The 20,333-nt window shown below is 41.2% G+C and overlaps 1 pseudogene; it reads left to right on the top strand.

Annotated features, from left to right (window-relative positions):
• The first annotated feature begins 2,668 nt into the window (after window positions 1–2,668).
• LOC146767646 (uncharacterized) lies at window positions 2,669–19,157 on the top strand (annotated as a pseudogene).
• The last annotated feature ends 1,176 nt before the right edge of the window (window positions 19,158–20,333 follow it).

Below are 20,333 nucleotides of genomic sequence, written 5' to 3'. Positions count from 1 at the left end.
AGAAGCTGACATCCCTACTCTCCTGTAACACGTCTCTTACATCAATATATCCGTGAAGGGTTAATTTTTTTTTCCATTTTACTTCGTTGCCATTCAGCTGTTACTTGTATGCATACCACCTTTGTGTATATTTTAATTATCCAGATGGTGTTTTATGTGTCCAGTCCCATGTCATTACTATATTACTTAAACTCGGCAATCATGCATAGAAATAACTCTCCCCGAGCTGACTTTTGCTTGAAGAGTTCATCCAATTTCAGCTTTCAAAATGTCCTTTGTGTTATGATAGTATATATTGTGCACCTAAATGACTTGCATAAAATTTTATATTCTCTTGATAGGGAAAGCCAGTTTGACAACAAAAATGTTTAAAATAAGCAAAAAATGACACAAAAACTAAGCTAATGTGCCCTTAAATTTATAATTTCAAATTCTCTGAATTTAAGCAATTTAGGTTATTGTATTTCCTTCAATTCTTTTGAATTCACCCACATTTTTTATTGGGCTCAAGTGAGGTGGGGATGTCTGTTCACATTCCCACCTGTGAGATTATAATGGATGATGGTGATGCCAAGGTTCTGACTGACTACATTTTCCCAAAAGGTGCAAAGAAGATATGTTTATATTGTAGGCACAATGTTTTTTTCCCCAGAAGAATGGGGAAATGAGATGGTGGCTGAGAAAGAGAATCCCTCCTTGAAGTGTTACTTGGCATGGCAATAGGACAGCAGCAAAGGGAGAGTGTGATTCATTTTGAAGTCACAGCACTGCTGTCTCATTAATCCATCCCCTATTATAGCTCCACCTTGGTACTATTTTACCTTATTAGCTGATTTCAACCTAATTTTAGAGAGGAGGAGTCTGGACCATGCTGAGTTTCTCCCTGCTTTCTGAAAATATTAGGTCGAGTAGAGGATTCAAACCTTGTCAGTACCCCACTAACAACAAAACCTGAAGTTTGAGCTCAGCTGTATGACTTTACACCAGGGGATCCACATGCTAGAGAGATGTGCTAAATGCAAGAACTCAGAAATGTCAGAAACTCTTCTGTTTGTGTAATTACTTGTATGTTGGCTTTGATAACTCCAAAGCAGGTTAAATGGCTGTGTTTAGCCACAGCAGCTGAGTCCTGCAGTAAGATTTGTACTGCAGTCTGATAATGGCAGATGAATCTCAAACTATTATGCACAGAGGGGAGTGCTGTGGAGATGAAGCCCCTTATGACCTTCAATATGCCTTTTTTTAAAATTTAAATCTGAAAATAAGAAAGATTTTCTCATCAGAAAGGTGAATAGTCTTGACTCATGAGCACTTATAATGAAGCTGTGCTGTCATCCCAAGATGTGTATTTTCCTTCCTTGTTTCCAAATATGTTTTTCTTGTTTCAGTTTGATGCAGAACCATCTCTTCTGCTGAACAATAGAAACTTCATCTCTTCAGTTTTAAACAAGAGACTATCCCATAGCAGAGTGTTAGAGCTTCTTCACAGAATCTGCTAAACACAAATGACAAGCCACACAGCAAGATTTGATAGCAATCTGCAAGTGTTTTTAAAACAGATCTTAACCATATGTACAGTGTACCACTTCTGCTGTTGTATACTGAGCTCAGGAGAAAGCAAGTAACATAATTGCCTTCAGCAAAATTGTCAAACAAGGAAACCTTTTAAAACTACATAGAAGGGGGAACATAATGAAAACCCTGGAAGGAAGAGGGCTAAGAGAAGAAAAACTGGCAGGGAACATTAACATACACTTTTAACTAGTCTTTTCACAGAGAGGAGAATGACCCAGAGGCTTGACTGCTGTAGCTCTTTTTCCAGTAAAAAAATTTTGTGTGCACTGCTGTGTAGAAAAGAAATGCTTATTTCCCCTGTGTTATTTTATGTTTCAGTTTGGACAAGCAAGAGGAAGCTTTATTTAGCCTGTTGAGTCCAACCCCACAGTAATAGAACACATAAAAATTTCAAGAAGTGACAGGCATACTGAACTTACATTTCATATCGTTTTCAGGATAACTCCTTGGCTGTTATATCTATATGTCATAATATACATAAATTATTAGAAATTATTTGCTACAGTGTGCAATCATATTAGCTCCCAGGGACCTCTTAGACTGGATTTATGAAGAGACATGTTTCTTGAATGTTTTTCCTAAAGAAACTACAGATTCCAGGACAAATCAAGTTTTTATGAAATAAGGACTTAGGATTTAAATTGCTGACTGATACCTAAGGGGTAGTGAGTGCATCCTCCAGGGGCAATTAGGGATAACTATCTGCAAGGATAGTTGCATCTTGCAGCAATTCCTGCTGGAAGTGGGAAGATATTTTTTGCTTTATGGCATATGCAGATGTTGCTGAGTAGCAGACACTTTGGTTCCCTTCCTGCAGAAGTGTTGTGGAGAAATGGCTCAGGAGTGAGAAGAGCTTTAAAATCTTCCACCTGGGTGAGCTGAACACTATAAACCAAAATTGTCTTTAGGTAAGGAAATGTGATAGTCTTTTGGGCCTTACTGGCTCAATGGAAACCTGCAAAATTTAAATATCAGTTACTGTGGTAGTTGTATGCATCAGGGCTCTGTGGTACCCTGTGGTTGTTTCCAGATTTTATTCACTTGTGGAAAGGCACTTCATCCCATTTTTTACTTCAGCCCTTGCCTGCTTGTGTTGTAAGCACAAGCAGAGCACATTAGGCATCTCACAGATCGTATGGAATAAAAAACTTTTCTCCATGAGATGTAGGTAGCTTGTTCCAAACATTGAAGATTTACTTCCCTTTTCCTTTCTTTTCAAGCTGCCCTTGCTGTTTGAGGAAAAGTCTTGCATGAATCCTGTGTTTTACAGGATTAATCTATCCTGTGTTTTACACAGATACTAAGTTCTCATCTGCCCCTGGTGGGCTCAGGTGAACAGTTCTGAATCCACACACCTCAAGACTGTGGGCAGCCTGAATCTCAGGTGATTCTGTAAATTGAAAGAGTGCAAGACAGCAATGGCCAGGGGTTTAGCCCTTTGTCTAGTCGGTGTTAGTGCAGCCAGTGCAGATAAAATTGTAGCAGTCTGGCTTTTTGAAAATTAAGTTTCTACAGTTCATTACGAGTGTGATAATCACAGTAAGCAGGTCCTGAGTGGTGGGGAAAGGAGTGTGATAGGAAAAGCTTTTAATACAGGGATGCCAGTAGAGGAATTCCATAATTAACGATAATGACCAGCACAGGTGACATTTCTTTGTAGTTAATAGCTGCTAGTGTGAAAGGCTCTGAGGCAGAGCCTCAAGCTGCTAAGCTAGCAAGTGAATAGCTAGACTATTTGACTTGCAGTTCATTCCTAATAGATATGGTGAAACCCAAGCAAAATATTTATAGGCACTGCTTCTTTGGTGGTGTGGGAATGCCAGCAATATTGTATTTGGGATTGAAGGAGTTTTCTCATTTTGGCAGTAGGCTATGTAACTCTTTAGGAAGATGCAGAACTATAAGCATCACTTGCATCTTCTAGAGGAGAAACAAATGAAGTCTTTTGCACCTGAGAAAGTGTTAAAAATTACAGCCAGATTCTGCAGTAGAAAGATTATGGAGCTTTCCACCATTAGGGCCATGAAAGTTGACCCATGATAAGTAGTTTGATTGAAAAAGCAGTGGTGCTAAAAGAGGTAATGGGCCATCCCTTTTTGTACTATCTCCATTTCTAGAGATTCCTTCTCCAACTTTTGTAACAAAAATGGATAGAAAATAGTAGATGGTTATGGATGATTCTGCAGGCAAGAGAAATGGGGCTAGTGACCAGGTGTTGTGGTTTGACACTGGCCAAATGCCAGGCATCCATAAAAATCACTTACTTTCAGAGTAAAGCTGCTGGAAAAACTTTGGTATTTTCTGCACTGCCATTCTGGAAAGGAAGAGATGTTAAAATGAATTTCTGGAGGGTTTATAATTGTGTTGCTGTTAGGAGGAAGAAACCAAATATCACAAAACCAACAAAAAGAAAAGCCGAGTGCAGTTGGTTTTTTGCTGCAGTTGCAAGTGCTATTTGTGTTAGTAATGTTTGGCCTCATCACAAAACTGTGCTGTCATCATCTCTTGCATTCTCTCACTTCACCTGTGTGGCTTTTACTATGTCTCTATCCAGGGTTCTGTGTTTTAGAGAAACTTCGGCTATAAACCTCCTTAGCTGGAACCCCATGTGCTTAACAGTTGACATACCAGTTTATTTCTATGAAGTGAATATTAAAATTCATGTAAAAGACTAAACCCCGAAGACTAGATTAAAATAACAAAAGATATATTACTTGCTTAAAGGAAATAAATGGACAAGATCAAACTATAGACCATGAATTAGATTTTCCATGGAGCTCAGCTTCTATTAAGCAGTTGAATAAACAGAGGCACTGAAAGGCTTAACCTCTCCCTGCTCCCATGCTTTCCTGTGGGAGCAACTGGCATAGATATTCTCCAGATCTGACCATTTTGCAACATTTTATTTGCACTTTATTAACTCAGCTGATCATTAATTGATGAGATGCAGACAGTGGCAACAAGCACAGGTGGTACTGTGTGTGCCCTGCAAGAGCTTTGCTGACATGAGATGGGGTGATTGGAGTAGGTCCCCTCTAAACACCAGGGCTGACAGTGAAATGGGTCCATCAGCATTGGTGCAGTCTTTTCTTGAATAGTCCTAACCCTGGTGCTAGCCCTGAAAGTTTTAGCCAGGGCTGTTATCTCCTCGAAAAGCATATATTAGATTGTTTTCCTTAGAACATAGAGTTTCTCTTTCAGCATCTTTCAGCTGGGCCCCTTGATGGGTTCCAGTATGATCAGTATTGTCTTAATGCACAGCAGATACAGTTTTGCTTCATTGTTTTTGCAAAAGCAAAACAATGCCATGGTTGTGCTGGGGACTGTGACTTAATTCCCAAGTGTTACAACTCTGTTGCCTCCTGCTGGGGGGATGATAAGGAACAGTTCTCTCTCCTGCTCCTCACAAAACAGCAGCCACAGCATGTGGCACTGTTTGGGTAGGTATGATCTGTTCCTGGTGCCATGAGAAGGGGAGTGTGCTGGCATGGATCAAGTGGGCTTCACCTGGCAGGTATTTCCATGGAGAGCTTAGGGTTTAGGATGGCTTGAACTGGATAAAGGTAATATATAGGAAAGCACAAGTCCCTTGTTCCCTGTTTACATGGCAGTAACTGTTAATTTCAGCCAGTGGCTTGGGAAGCAAAGAAAACATGGCTTCTTAGGTATTTTATATTAGGTAGGCACAAAAAAGGAGACGAACATCTGTAATCTTGCAGAACTGAAAAATGCAAGCACTGAGCAGTCTATTAATCTCTAGTCTCTCAGTTCTGCCTGCTTCCCAAGGGGTGTAAAGGTAAAGGGGAATAATATCCTATAATACCCCTTATCTCACTCACAAAAAGCTAATATCGGCAATAAATCAACCCAACGTCATCTCATGTAGTGGGTAATTTTCTGCTCCCTAAAGAACTAAAGCACCATCTAAATCTGAGGCTGAGCTCTAAGGAAATAGGTATTTAAACACATGGATATACCCTGTAGTATAGGCATCAGCAGCGACCAAGTATCTGAGCTCTGCTTGGCCTGGGGGGAATTTTTGTGTTTGCTTGCTTGATAAATTTTCCAGAGATGTGTCTGATACAAAAAGCTGATGCTGGGTCTCATGCTAGAGAGAGTACTTCTGCTCTTACAATACTGAATCCCTGGTTCCAGTTACTTGAGCAGTTTGGCTGAACTTTGTTTGAACAGTAATAATCAGCATTGCTGAAAAAATTTAAAAATACTATCCCTGTGCAACTACTGTAGACCATAACATTGTCTGACAGTGACTTCACCCAGTCATGCACTTAGTGTGTCCCCAGAAAGCCAAATTTCCAAAAGTTAATATATTCTCCATTAAAGGTTGTTGCACAGCAATGAGTTTGATTCCAGGTAGGCACATTATATCAGCTTACTTCATTTTAGATCATGGTGGGAAAGGCAGTCTGTGAAGTTGCAGCTTACTAAATTATCTCTGTGAATCTGTAGGTGGTAACTTTGAGCGTGCTGCCTGCCTGACCCAGTTGTTAATACAGCCAGTTAAAGGCTGGTGTCTTCAGAGGAAGAGCTAATCTGTCTCATTTAGCAGGCAATGTGTCAGAGCTTGTATGTGATATATCTGACATGGTGAGTGGCATGTCTGACTCGGCAGTTGAATAACATTACTCATTCTGGAATATATCTTCTTCAATAGAGAATATAAACACAAGCACACATTTATTTTTTTGTTAGCAGATGATCGAGCACATACCAGAATGAATCAATCCTATTCAGTATGCAGAAGGGGTTTTTTTTAACTCTGTACATCATTCCCCTCACAGGACCATTATTTTACATATCAGTTACCAGGATGTATTCAAAGCCTTAGGGAAACCACTGACTTCCAAGAGCTTAGGATCTTTAAGCCAGCTCAGCCATTCAGCAGGCAACATCAAACATGGGGAAAATCTGTTTTGTGTCTTCCTGCTCTGTGGTCCCATGAGATGTCCCAAAGGGACCATCTCTCTCTTTTCCTTGCCAGAAAGCCATGCTGTATTTACTTTAGAATAAGATGAGCTCGGAGATTCATGGCCTTGAAATGGATACAGTCTACAATTGTGCTTCTTCCACAGTCTGTTGTGGTGTTGTTTTCTCTTTTTGGTGTTGTTTGTTTTTGGTTTGTTTAATGTCTTAGTGCTGGATAAAATAAAAATGCATGTGACCAGCTAAAGCTGCCTGAAGACTTTTTGAGCTCTGGGCACAGGAAAGGTTCTCAGCCTGTCAAAGAAGTAATTGTACCTTTCTGAACACTGCATACTCTACTATCCCTGCTGTAACTTAATTTTATACCCATTCAGGGATCCGCACACACTTTTTTGGCAGCCCATGCTCTGCAAGATCCCACATTTTTCTCAAAAGGGCAAGACATTTGGCAGCATTTGGAAGGCTGGCAGTGCATTGCTGCAGGCTGGCTGGTGCTCAGTACCATGGGGTGGGGAGTGGTGGTGGTGTCAGCATCTCCAGGACTGCACTTGAGACTGAGGAATAAGAAAAATATTGAAATGTAGAAGGGAAGCAGGGCTGCCTCCCAAGTTGGCGTTGCTAAAGGAACCATAGAAGAGTGAATGCTTATCTGTAGAGTTAGCAGAATGCCTAATGGAGAGGGAAACCCATCATCTGATTAGCATTGGCAGTTATCCTTCAGCAGCAGATTGCCTCAGGCAGTAGGCACAGAGCTGCTCATCCCGCACAGGTTTCACATTGCTCTGCTCTGTTTAGCTTATGCTTTGATTTGCTTCACTTATTTCTCATTTGGTGGAAGATAAAATCAATAAATCTTGAATACATTTTGCTCTACAGAGGGCTGCACTGTTTTTATTCTTTGTGCTGCACACCTGTCTGCCTGTGCTATTAGCATGTTTGCTCTTCATGTTGTTTTCAATATCAATAGCAAATCTCCAGCTGTGTGTGCTATTGATGGAGTCACATGAGCAGCAGCACAAACCCAGGGCCTGCTGGTCAAAATGCTGTGGGTGGCAGAGCCATTAGTATAAAACCTAAAATCCCAAATATTGGTTTATATTACTGTGCCCCAAGAAGCTTCCTTCTTCTTTTGTGATAAAATTAGTGGACTTTTTTTCTGATGACCATACTAAAAAAAAAATCTTAGAAAAAAACCTGAAATGTTACCTGAAAAAGTAGCTTGCCTCTTTTTTCTTGCTTGCAAAAATCTTCATTGCAGCAGCTAAAGAAATGCATGCAGTCATTCCCAAATTAAAAAAAAAAAAAAAAAAAAAACCAAAAAAGACCCACAAAAACAAAAACCTGCTCTTTATTAGTTTTGGATGAAACTAGAAATGGGAAACTCACCTTCACCTTTATGTCCTAATCTAAAATTCACCCTGTGGTGAGCAAATAGCACAAGTGAGATAATGCTGGTTGTGGGCCTTTTCTCTAAGGTTCTGTTCCTGAGTATCTGAAGCAAATCAGAGCACTTCCTCACAGGGGAAAAACATGTCTCAGGAAGAGTAATGCACAAGCTGTTTATCTACCTGTCTTGGACTGCTCACTGTGGGATGCGGATGATTTGTGATTCTCCACCATTCATGGAAGTGGTAGCAGAGAGCCCTCTTGAGTTCAAAATCTTCCTAAAATTTGGGCATAAAGTAATTTGAAAGTGGTCTCTGGAGGTCTCTGGTCTGACCCTTTGCTCAAAGTAGGTTATATAATGTGGGTTTCTTGTGTTCTGTCCAGGTGAGTTTTGAGTTTTTTCCAAGAAATAAAATCCCGCAGGCACTCTGGATGTTTGTGCTAATGCTTGGTTATGCCTAACTAAGGATAACTCTTCTGTGGTGCAGGATTAGTAGCAGAAGAGGGAAAAGACACTGATCAGATATTGCACTTCTCTAGCTCTTCTACTGTCTGTGCTGAAATGGTCCAAGTTTCTTCAGGACCAAAGACAAATACCTGTATTTGTGTCTTCAATAACACCAGAAGTTAAATTCAGCTTCCCATACTCAGCCTGTTATGTATTCAAATAAAATACACTCCAGTTTTTTAAAGAGTTGCAAAATAATTTTATGGGAGCCGAGCACTCAGGGGAAGCTTGCTATGTCCTTGTAACTCCCCTGAACTACTGTTGTTTGCATGTTTGTTCCAAGTTTTATTAGACAAGTGGAAAAATTACATGAAAGTAGTAGTTGGGTACATTTGACAGCTCAGTGAAATAGGAACCTACCAATGTGTTATGTAAAGACAGTGGCTAGCAATAAAAAAATAAATATTATTTATTTTATAGTATGGGCAAACAAACTGGGGATTGTGTCATCTAAATGTAGTATTCAAAGAAATTATGCTATTTTCAAATAATTTATTAATCAGCATAATGTGTGTCTTTTAAAGCTTCCATATTAACCTTTCATTAAAATAATCAAAGTAAATCTATGTGTAGCATGAGCCTCTCCTCTCCCCCCACCCCAACAATAATCAACTTAAACCACGAGTTTTAAGAGATCAGTGATGTGGATTGCCTGTCTTGAGAAATTGCAGATGTGTCCATACTAGTTGAAATATTGACTTCTGTAACTTTTATTTCCCTTTATATCGGCAAATCTTTTAAATGGGAAAAGATTTATTTCTTTTAATCAACCAGATATTGCAGTTCAGTTACAACTGTTGCCTGCAGAGGTGAGCTGTAGTACTACAGACATTTGTCATATGAGAGTTTACTACAGCACAGAGTCACTGCTAAAAACGTTCATGCCCACTATGTCTCCTAGCATTGATTTGAGACAAGCTCACCATAATTAATTTGTATGTGGAAAAACCACCTTTCTGCCAAGACAAAAAAGGTGATGATTTTGAGTTGCCAATTATGTTATAAAAAGTATTTATCCAGAAGCCTGCCTCTTCCAAAGTCAATATCTTTGCAGTGCATATTCAGTGTATGCTCCTTTTGTGGTTTCCATGCTGTAGCTGCAATAACTGACAGCTGAAAACATCATTGCAAGTCTGTCAAATGTGCTGTCTGCATAACTGGTGATAATCTAACTATTCTTCAATTTCACATATCAAACTGCTGGGAACTGAAACTGCAGCACTTGTTATTGGCAGCGGTAGGTGGAATTGAGTAATGTGGTTTGAGTGTCAAAGGCCTGGGTGCTGACAGGAATATTAACCATAAATCAAACCCAGCACAATGGTGGTGCTGGGCTAGAGTGAAAGGCAGGATCTTGCAGCCAGGCTGCTCAGAGCCTGCTCATAGGAATATTTCCATTGGCTACCAGATGCAAGGATTGCTAGGCTGGAGCTCCAGCAACGTTCTGTTTCACTTAAAACCATGTAGGAATGATAGAGATGGAATGAGTGACATGGAGGTGGCTGCGTTCTCTGCCAAGTGTTCCCAGTTTCCTTGCGCCCTGTCACGCTGCAGAGGCTGGTGAAGGGGATATCTCATCCCTGGTTAGGCAGTGACATTGCTACTCCTATCTGGCTTCTACTTTAAACATTTTTCAGTGATGGCTGGGCTTGCACTTGCTGTATTTAAGTGAAGCTTGCAGGGCTGATGTTGAAAATGCCCTTGGTTTGGAGCCAGCTTGTGACCTTGTTTCTCGCAGCAAATAGCTCCCAGCTTGCAGAAAGGACCCTGCTGCCTGCATTTTGGCTGCTCCTAGCACCCACAGAAAACTGAGCTGCAGAAGGGGTTTGGCTCCAGCCTCTGCGTTAGCAAATGAACCAAAACACAGGAAGCTATTGGTGGGAGATTGCATGGAAGTGTCTGGGTGCCTCATGCAGTCAGCTTGCTTGACTGTTGACTGTATCTGATGGTTTATGGTCCTTCTGAATGTCACCATCATACACCCTATTGCCTTCAGTGGCTATTCCAGCAAGCTGCTCTGATGCCAATCTTGTCCAACTCTCTTTTTATAATTAAGTCCTTGATTATTGCAAGTTTTAGGTATTCTTTAGGTATTAAGGTCTGTGCATTTGGCTTGTTCTCTGTGTTAAACAAAGATGAGGCAAAAAGAAGAAAAGACATTGAATTTTGGGGTAAACAAAATGCTAGCTAACTCTACCTTGAAACCCTTTTGGGAAGGGCACTGCAAATTTTTTTTTGCAATTATGTGGAGTTTCTCAGCAGGGAGCCAGCTAACAATATCCAGTGCAACCCAGCAAGCAAGAAATATAAAGCCAGGAGCTAAGAAAAATACAGAGATTTCATTATAAATTAGTGTTAGAAATTAGACCCAGGCTGTGAAATAACCACAATTAAAATTCAGAAAGCAAAGAAGAAAAAGCTTACCTAGTGACCTCTTCTTGCTGCACAGGGTTAGAAAAGAGGCTGTGCTACTTTAGTATGCTAGCATAATTTGCACATTAGTGAAATTGGCAGGAAATTAAAGGAAAACCCAGGGATTGAATTTTAACTGATGAAGGTAGCCTACAGGAAAGACAGGGAGGGACTTTTTACAAGAGCTTGTAGTAACTGGACAAGGGGGAATGGATTCAAACTAAAAGAGAGTAGGTTCACATTGGGTAGCGGAAATAAATTATTTGCTGTGAGAATGGTGAGGCACTGGAACAGGTTGCCTAGGGAAGTTGTGGATGCCTCATCCCTAGAGGTGTTCAAGGCCAGGTTGGACAACTCTGAGCAGCCTGGTCTAGTGGAAGGTACCCCTGCTCATGGCAGGGGGTTGGAACCAGATGATCTTTAAGGTGCCTTCCAAAACAACCATTCCATGATTTTATGCAAAGCAGCATAGCCCAGCTGATATCAAGGCAGATAAATTGATCTGCAATAGGTAAATATATGTAATAAATAAGCTTTCTAAATCAAGGGCTCTCTTACTAAAACATTGCAGATGAAGAAAGCAAAGCAGCTTTTTTCTGGCAAGTCTTTGCACTAATCCTAAATTATATGCCTCTATTCAATGGATATGAGCTGGTTAGGCATAAACAAAATGATCTAAAAGTTAACACCAGAGGGAGAGAAATCAGTCCATAATAACTCAGATCAAGTGATATAAGGTGATTTTTTTGGGATAATTCTTTGGTTTTTGAATCTCCTTCAAGCAATTGATTTTACTAATATGACACCAAATCATTCCCAGTTCAAGTTTGTTATGAACATTAAAAACCTAAAATGCCAAACCACCACCACCAAAAAATAGCAGTAGGAATCTAACACAAGAGCTCACTGGAAACAAATTCAAAGGCAGCCAAATAAAATGAGATTAAAATATACAAAATACTGCAATTTAAAAGAAAATCACTGAATTATTGAAACTCCATAGAGGAGATGTCACAGCAGTACTTCTGATCAGGATTATTAAAAAACCAGGCTATGTTTTCCCCCTCCATCCCCTCCTTTGATGTCAGGAAATGTATTGTAAACTTTAGGTGATGTGTGTAGTTCAATCAGATTGATCAGGAAGGTTCAAAGATATTGTAATTTTTTGAGCATTTATTCTTTATCCTGTGTGCTGGAAAGTATGCTGTATGTCTACACAGTGTAACCCTTTTAATACTTTGTTGTAGGACTGCAAAGAGAAAACATTTTTCTGCAGAGTGACAAAATAAGCAGCCTCTATAGAATGGCTTTTGCTGACCTTTGCTGTTCTGGGTCCGTACCAGATGCAATCAATGCAGAAGTGTCTCACCCATTTGGGGAGTGCTTTGCTCTCCCCAGCTGCTTATTTTGCTATAAATTTCCATACAGTCTTTGCAAGCTGCCTGATAATTGCAACATCAGCTGGCAGGTTTGAGCTCGAGGGCAGCTTCTGGATCCCTTGCTCTCTGAGCACAAATGACATTCTCACTGCCCAAGAGGTGCATGGGGCTTGTGGTGATAATTTTGGTGAGGATGTGACATCCAAGAGCCCTCCCTGAGCAAATGTGTTTGGGCAGAGCTCCTTCCACAGGACACTGATATCCCTGTGGTGCTCTACAGCAGGAGGGATGTAGTTTGTGCTGCCACAGGGGCTCTGTCAGTGTTGGCTCCTGAAAGGAGAAGCTTTTTTAACAACTCCTGACATTGGTAGTGGATAGAGGTTTCAGGCTGGGACGGGTCAAGTCTGAAATTACTTCCCTGCTATGTTAGGCATGCTAGAGTTTGGAGCCTCTGCCCTAAAAATTCCACAAGATGGAAAAAATACCATTATTTCATTTTTACAGGAGGAAAGTACAGTTGTAGACCAAAGGAGTACTTTAAAGGCCCAGTGAAGTAGATGGGATGGCAACATTAAGGTGTGGTAGGTTTTAACAAGTAGCTTAGAATTCTGTGCCTTTGCAGAGCACTCAGCACTGCCAAGAAGAGGTTCAGAACTGTGCTTCCATTATAGGCAAAGCTGAATTCAGGAACTGTTGGAAAGAATTTAACTTTTAGAGATTTTCCTCTTCATTAATTGTAATTTTTTCAGGTAGAAATCTATTTAGAATTTTTTTATTTCACCAGAAGTGCCATACACAAAGAATGAGGCACTGTAACTCTGCATCTTTTTATGTAAACTTAAATTTTATTTTGGCATTTCTGTAGATCTATTCAAAAGACTGCAGAATGGACTTTGCTTGCTCAAGGCCTGTAGCAGGTGATAAACCCAACTGGCATAATTGAAGCTACACCTATTTACACCAGCTGAAATATGTGACCCCTGATCTTTGATTACTCTGGCAGAAGAAAGTGCTGCAAGGCAAGGATTTTTCAGTGGTCCTTTATCTACTTGAATTGTCTGGTCAGCTACAAGGTACAGAAGCTGTAAACAAGGGAAAATTGTGATGGCAAACCGACCAATTACAGAATATTGAAAAGATCAAGAAAATGGCAGCAATACTTCTAAACCCAATGTGGAAAAGCCCTTCTTGTACAATAACCTTATTCTTGTGACAAAGATTATAACAAGGTGGAAAATGGCACAACATGAATGCATTCTGGTGGCAATGATTGCTGTGAGAATTGGGACTGGCTTGAAAAGCCAGGGATATCTCAGGAAAACGGGAAGCTGGACAAGACAAACATAGATCTGAACCAATGTGGTTAATCAAACGTTCTCCCTTTATTCGAGATAAGATGGTAGTTTATATAAGCTTCTACATAGTTTACAGTTACAAAGACACTCTGATTGGCAAGCTAACATTGTTTACCTTTTCCTTAAGGTGGTCAAACTTTTCACACTGCAGCTCTGCTCTAACTCATGCTCGGATAGCTCATTACTTTGTAGTTACCGTAACATCATTTCTAACTGTGCCACAATTGAATTCTCACTGCATCAAAGGCTTCGAGGCCCCATCAAGGCCAGGCCTAGTCTGAGGGGTAGCTCAAACCTCATTCCAAACATAAATCATGACATCTGCCTCTCAGAAATTCTGCAACAATTCCCTTTTTCTTTTTGAGCTACCCAGGCTGACTTGAAGGCCCAGTGTAATATCTTTTGCATACACTATAATAGACACAGTATAGAAACGAAACAAATCATAGTAATAAGAAAAAATACAATAACAAAATGAACTAAATCTTTAACTCAACTAGTAAAACTTAAAGAACTGATCCAATTAGCAAACAGAGGGTCTACAGTAACAAGTTCCTTCATGTTGTCTTTAAATTGTGATAACTATTTGTGAATTGATTGAAAGTGATCAGCCAAATTCATGTAGCACATGCCTTTAAATTTTTCGCACCCATGTCCTTGTGCTAAAAGAAGGAAATCAATGGCAGCTCAGTTTTGAAGAACTGCATGACAGGTACTACCTATATCTGTGGCAAGCTCATTTAACATTTTAGATGTATTATTAATTTACTTTTCTGTCCAGTAGGCCAGGATGTTCAATTGTGTGAGAGCTTGCACTGAAGCAACTCGTGGGGTAAAAAATAAGGCTAGTATTACAGAAGTGCACCCACTTCATATTTCTCATGTTCTTGATTGCCCTGTTTAACATGAAAGGAACAAACTTAATTCTAAATACAAACTACATTTATGACAAACTTAATGTTACGTTTATAATTATCTAATTGATTGTCCCTCTTTTTCTTTTGCCATTGAAAAACAATGGCGAAATGAACAGAAAAATCACAGGCATTACGAAAACCCATTAAAACTTAGTAATTAAATTCTATCATTAAAAACACACTTATGAAAAAAAACAAAGTCCATGATCTTCTGTGGGTGAAACACAAATCTTTGCACAATCCACTTTTGCTGTGCATCCTCTGATCCACTTGTGGAGAGATCAGTGCTCTCTTGCAATTGATAAGTCCAACATTCTTCGTTGAAATCCATCTAGATTCTGCACCTGCTAAAACACAAACAAACCCAACACCTCCCACAGGGACTGGAGGGTCCGCTCTCAATTCTGTTCCCTAAAATTTGCATGAAGAAATTGAAATATCAACATCTTTGTTATAAACATGAAAAAACATCAAGAACAAAATAATGCATATGGTAAAGAAAGTAACAACTAATAAAAATCAATCAGATAATACACAATTAATATTACATATAAAATCACAGTTACCAAGTGCTACACTATCAAATTGTCATCCCAGAGTCTGCAGCAGCTGACAAACCTTAAAACAACAGAGATTTGCATAAAATATGTCTAGATAATGTCCTTCCAAAACTCCATTTGAGGCTCAGCTGCCCTATATGGTCAAATTGTCAAGCCAAAAGGACTTGAATACTTTTTGATGCAGAAAACACCTGGGTCAATCACACCATCCACGTAGAGCCAGAGCTTGGCCAGAGCTCGAACTCTAATTGGAGGATATGTTTTAACACATTATAAAACAAAATTTAACACATTATAAAACAAAAACCTTATTATTAAAAATTTATCAAACTATCAAATAATTGAACCTGTCTAAAATCTCTTTCAAGACAAAAATTCTCTAAATACAATAAACCCTTTCTTCAGAAATCTGAAAATTTGAAGTCTGAAATCTTGAACCAAAATTTGGACAACGAATTTTTAAAGGAAGATGAATTGCAGCTGCATAAAAGATTGGATAAAGAAATCACGAGTAGTTAAAAAAATCAAAAACACAGGATCTTGCAATCAATCACCTAAAGAGACAATAAAACATATGAAAAATGACTGTAAATACTATAACAACACCTCCATACCTTAATACCTTAATAATTCTTATCACAAAAATCAGACAACTCACATTGTATGATCAACCTATCAACAAGAAATGTTTAAAATAGTTTAAGACAATCCTTTCAAAGCATTCATATAACATTAGTAACAATCACTACTTATCATTACCTACAAAAACTTAACTACAATTACTATTTATTGTATCATCTATAAAACTTAAAAATCATCATTACTTATATTATTATCTAAAAAAACCCCAAAAACAGAAATTGTGAACTCAATACCAACATTCCATCTGACTGACATTTCCTCAACTCTTTGTTTTCAGAGACATTTTTTGTAATTAAATTATTACTAATATTTCTATCTTTATACAGTGATTTTCCTCCATATCGTATTTGAAATAACATTGATTCACATAATGTTCATCCTTCTTGGTATTTTGGAAAACACTCGGTACTGCTGTACTTTTTCACTACGTCTTTTGACCCTTGCAAGAAATCGGAAAAACGCTGTTGAAATTTTTGCTGTAGTGTTGCGATCCCGCCACCGGTGGCGCTGCTGCTCTCGGCGTTGTCGCTGCCATGGCAACCAGGACTGTGCCGCCATCTCCGCCGCCATTGCTGGGTGCTGCAGGGAGATGAGGGGCGGCGCCGCCTCGCTCCCGTCCTTGTTGTGTCACCTTGTGGATGGGAGAAGAGACACCCCCGCCACGGCCGCGCCCCGCCTGCTCCGACTCCAGCGCGGCTGAGCCCCCAGGAACGCCCCTCTCCCCCCTTGCGCTGTTGCTCGGCAGTAAGGAGCCTTCCGTCTCTCGGCTGATGTCCGCTCCGCCCCGGGCTCGCCTCCGGCTCGGTGCCGGCCGTCCCCGCTCTGTCTGGCCCCGCGCCCGCCGCTCCGCGCTGCCGCTCCTGCGCTCCGCCCGGGCGGCCGGCCGGTGCTCGCCGCCGCAGCCCGTTGCCTTAGTTCAGTCAACCCGTTTCGCAAGGGACTTTCTGTAACTTTTCCTTGTCTTTTGCCCACCGAGTCAATTGCTTGCATAAGATCTGACTCTTTTTATCTTTTTCCCTCTGTCAGAGAGGATATATGAAAGGAAGCCGTGGTGCTCTTCCTCGGACGCTCTCTATACGTCCCCTTTCTTTCCCTTCATGACTTACTTCCAACCTCCGCGGGTTGCTGCGCTCGCTTTTCTTCGGCAAGGCAGCGCTCCCGCTCCAGCTCCCAGCCCTGGCCACGTCCACACCCGCCGTTCGGGTTCCTCGTGAACGCCGAGGTCATCACTGCTCCAGCGAACTCTCGCAAACAAACAGTGATGCGAAAAGTCTTTTTCCTCCCGTCGGGAACAGCCCGATTCGGAGTCTGGAGTCTTCTGCTCCATTTCACCTGATCCTTGTTCACACTAAGTGAATTTGGGATCCCAGTCCCCGTCACCATAAAGCGATTTAGACCTCAATTTTCGTCACGCGACTCAAGCTCAGATCCCCATTACTCTAGAAGAGTAATTTGGGAGGTTTTTCGGAGCATCCTGAGTCCCTGGTTGGGCGCCACTAAAAGCCAGGGATATCTCAGGAAAACGGGAAGCTGGACAAGACAAACGAAGATCTGAACCAATGTGGTTAAACAAACGTTCTCCCTTTATTCGAGATAAGATGATAGTTTATATAAGCTTCTACATAGTTTACAGTTACAAAGACACTCTGATTGGCAAGCTAACATTGTTTACCTTTTCCTTAAGGTGGTCAAACTTTTCACACTGCAGCTCTACTCTAATTCATGCTCGGATAGCTCATTACTTTGTAGTTACCGTAACATCATTTCTAACTGTGCCACAATTGAATTCTCACTGCATCAAAGGCTTCGAGGCCCCATCAAGGCCAGGCCTAGTCTGAGGGGTAGCTCAAACCTCATTCCAAACATAAATCATGACATTTGTCTCTCAGAAATTCTGCAAAAGGCTCATATACAGGATTTGTAATTTTCTCTTCTTCCCTCCAGCCCCCTCATTCCCCCTCTCCCTGCGGTCCCTTGTCCTGTACCTGCATTCCCTTATCCTTCCCCCTCGCCATGCGGTCTGTCCCTGCCCCCCCGCCTTTCCCATCACTGTGCCCGCGGTTTCCCTGCCCCTCTCCCCTGCCTCCCATCCCATTGTCCGTGGCTCAGGTTCCCCCCGCCCCCGGCACGGGGTGTAACCGACCCCCAGTCAGTGTCCCAGTGTCTTGGGAACGCGCTCCCACAATAAACACGTGTTTGCACCTGAGCCCCGTGTCGCCCTCTCGTCTGTTCCCGCGCTAGAACTGAGCCTCGCAGAGCTGAAGGGGAAAAGCAGCCGCCGCCTCTCCCACCCTCCCGCCGGCGCCCACCCAGAGCCGGTCTCACACGGCAACTCTTGTATTTTACCCATTATGTCTTTCTTTTCTAGATGCTGTATCCCCGGCAACTCGGGTAGAAGGTGTTATATTTATTATGTCCCTGTCACTTTTTATCTCTCATAGTGAAACCCCATATTAAATTCTCTCTCCAGCTTCCACTCCTTTAAACAAGCAGGGAAACATGACTCCATTACCTTCTTTTAATCTCCTAATTAACCCAGCAGAATATATTATTTTCTTCTCTAACTGATAAGGTGTATACCATGGGCCTCTAAAGTGGCTGCTGCCAGCACATTTTCTGCCTCACCTTGTACAAGGGGCTGCCCTGTGCTCTTGGAGATGGGCTTGGTTTCATTTCCACTATATAGAAGGTTTAAGGCCTTAAAAAGGCAAAATCTGGAGACTACACAGGAGCTTGAGAGATGGCAAGGTATCTGTCTGGAAAGGGTAACACCTCATCTCTACAGGGTCTGTTAGATGGGTAAAGGCCATAGTTTAAAAATACATATAAATGAAAGACATTTTATCACATTGCAGGATTTCTGTGTTCAGCTTGAGAAATCTCTTTTTATTTTTTTTCTGTATTGAAAATGCTTCTTTGAGCCATTGAAAATGCTCTTTATATCCCAGAGGTTGTTAGCAGTAGGAGGTGTGGAGAGAGAATCCAGCTTTGGCAGTCACGGGATCAAACTTGCCAGGTCACATCTACATTATTTTTTATACATTGGTGAATGTTAAGGTCATCTGGGCAAGATCAGAGCTGGTAACTAACAATAAAGAGGTGACAGCTTCTTAGAGCTGCCTTTGAATGGAGCTTGTGGTGCAGTTCCTCTCTCTCCACGTGAAGTTTAATGTTCCATCATAAACCATTGCTGCTGTGGTGGCAGTTTCACCTGGAAGAGAGATTTAAAGTTTGTCATCACCCAACTTTCTGCTGCCGTCTCCCAGATGTCTCGCAGTGCAAGTGGCACAAAACATGAACTCAGTTAAGAAATTATGTAGCTTTCATCTTCTCCTAATGGGCTACTGTACTTGTGCTTATCTCCAGTGTAAATCATCCATTCTGGCAAGGCTGGCCAGAGGATGCAACTCCTGGTAGGCAAACAGTGAAGGCTTCTTTCTCTTGTTTATTGTGCCAAGCTACATTACACCTAGTGAAATCAAGACTATTTTATTTCAGCCATTGCTGCCGTCCACACGATGCTGCTGCCTGTAACTGGGCAAGTCCAAAAGGGATGGAATAGAAGTGTCAACAGCAGTCTGGATCAACTCCATCTTCTCTGAGATGGCAACACTGGTTCCTGGTCCAGGGCAGGCTGTGAGATCCAGCTAAAGTCACAACCTGTAAGTGTTTACCCTAGCTTGTGAGCTCCTTGCTGTCTTCAATCCCTGCTTGGTGCTCAGTTCCAGCATGCTGGGGTGGGAAGGAGATGTTCACAGACTGGGACTGCAGCCTGTGCTCCTGGCCTGGGGCAATTTACCTGCTGATGACTTGGGATCATCACCTGCAAGCAGATAAGCCAAAAGCTGATCCGCACATTGACAAAGGTAGAGAGACTGCTGTAATCTATTAGTGTCACAACGTGTAAGGCATAAGCAACAGTTTCAACACAAAATTTTAATTCCCTTTTGCTTTGCTCACTGTTCAACTTCGCTGGATTGCTTCATACTCCTTAGAAAAACAAGGGTCAGGACTTGGAGTGGTAGGTTCTCCTTAGACTTCATCTATGCCCAGAGTGCTTCCCAGGGCTCTTGCCATAAAGCTAGGAAAGTCCTCATTTAGAAAATAGGGAAGACAAATTACTGTCCTGGTGATGAGGGAGAAATACTTCCTTCTGTGTGACATTATGTTTTCCATTCAGTATTACCCATATTAGGCTGATCTGTCCCACTCACTGTCTCCCTCATTCATTTGCAGAAGAGTAGTTCAAAAGTCACAGCTGCTATTTGAGACTTCATCTCTCCCTTTGCTATTCTGTAGATAGGCCAAGACAACAGCTTGTTAGTATTTAAATGAGCGTATCCATATTTTTGCATGAAATTCACAGTCATTTAAGCCTCATGTCTGGTCACTGAAATGATCTGCTCTCTAATTCGTGCTTTGCTTTTAAGCCTAACTAGAGTGTAACACTATTATGCAGTCATTGCCTCTCAAAGGAGGGATAATTCTGATCCTAATCTGCCCTTTCTGGAAACTTTCCTCCCCCCCACCCGGATGTTGCTACTGCTGTGTGAAGTGCAAGAGGATTCTGCATCATTTACATGAAAATGAGGGATATCAGGAAGAAATGGAGGAGTGGAGTAGAGTATGGCATATTCTTATGCTTCCCTAAGAGA

Source organism: Lonchura striata, chromosome 4, assembly GCF_050655825.1.
Source record: "Lonchura striata isolate lonStrDom1 chromosome 4, ASM5065582v1, whole genome shotgun sequence".
NCBI classification, from domain to species: domain Eukaryota; kingdom Metazoa; phylum Chordata; class Aves; order Passeriformes; family Estrildidae; genus Lonchura; species Lonchura striata.
This window is presented reverse-complemented; position numbering and strand designations above follow the sequence as displayed.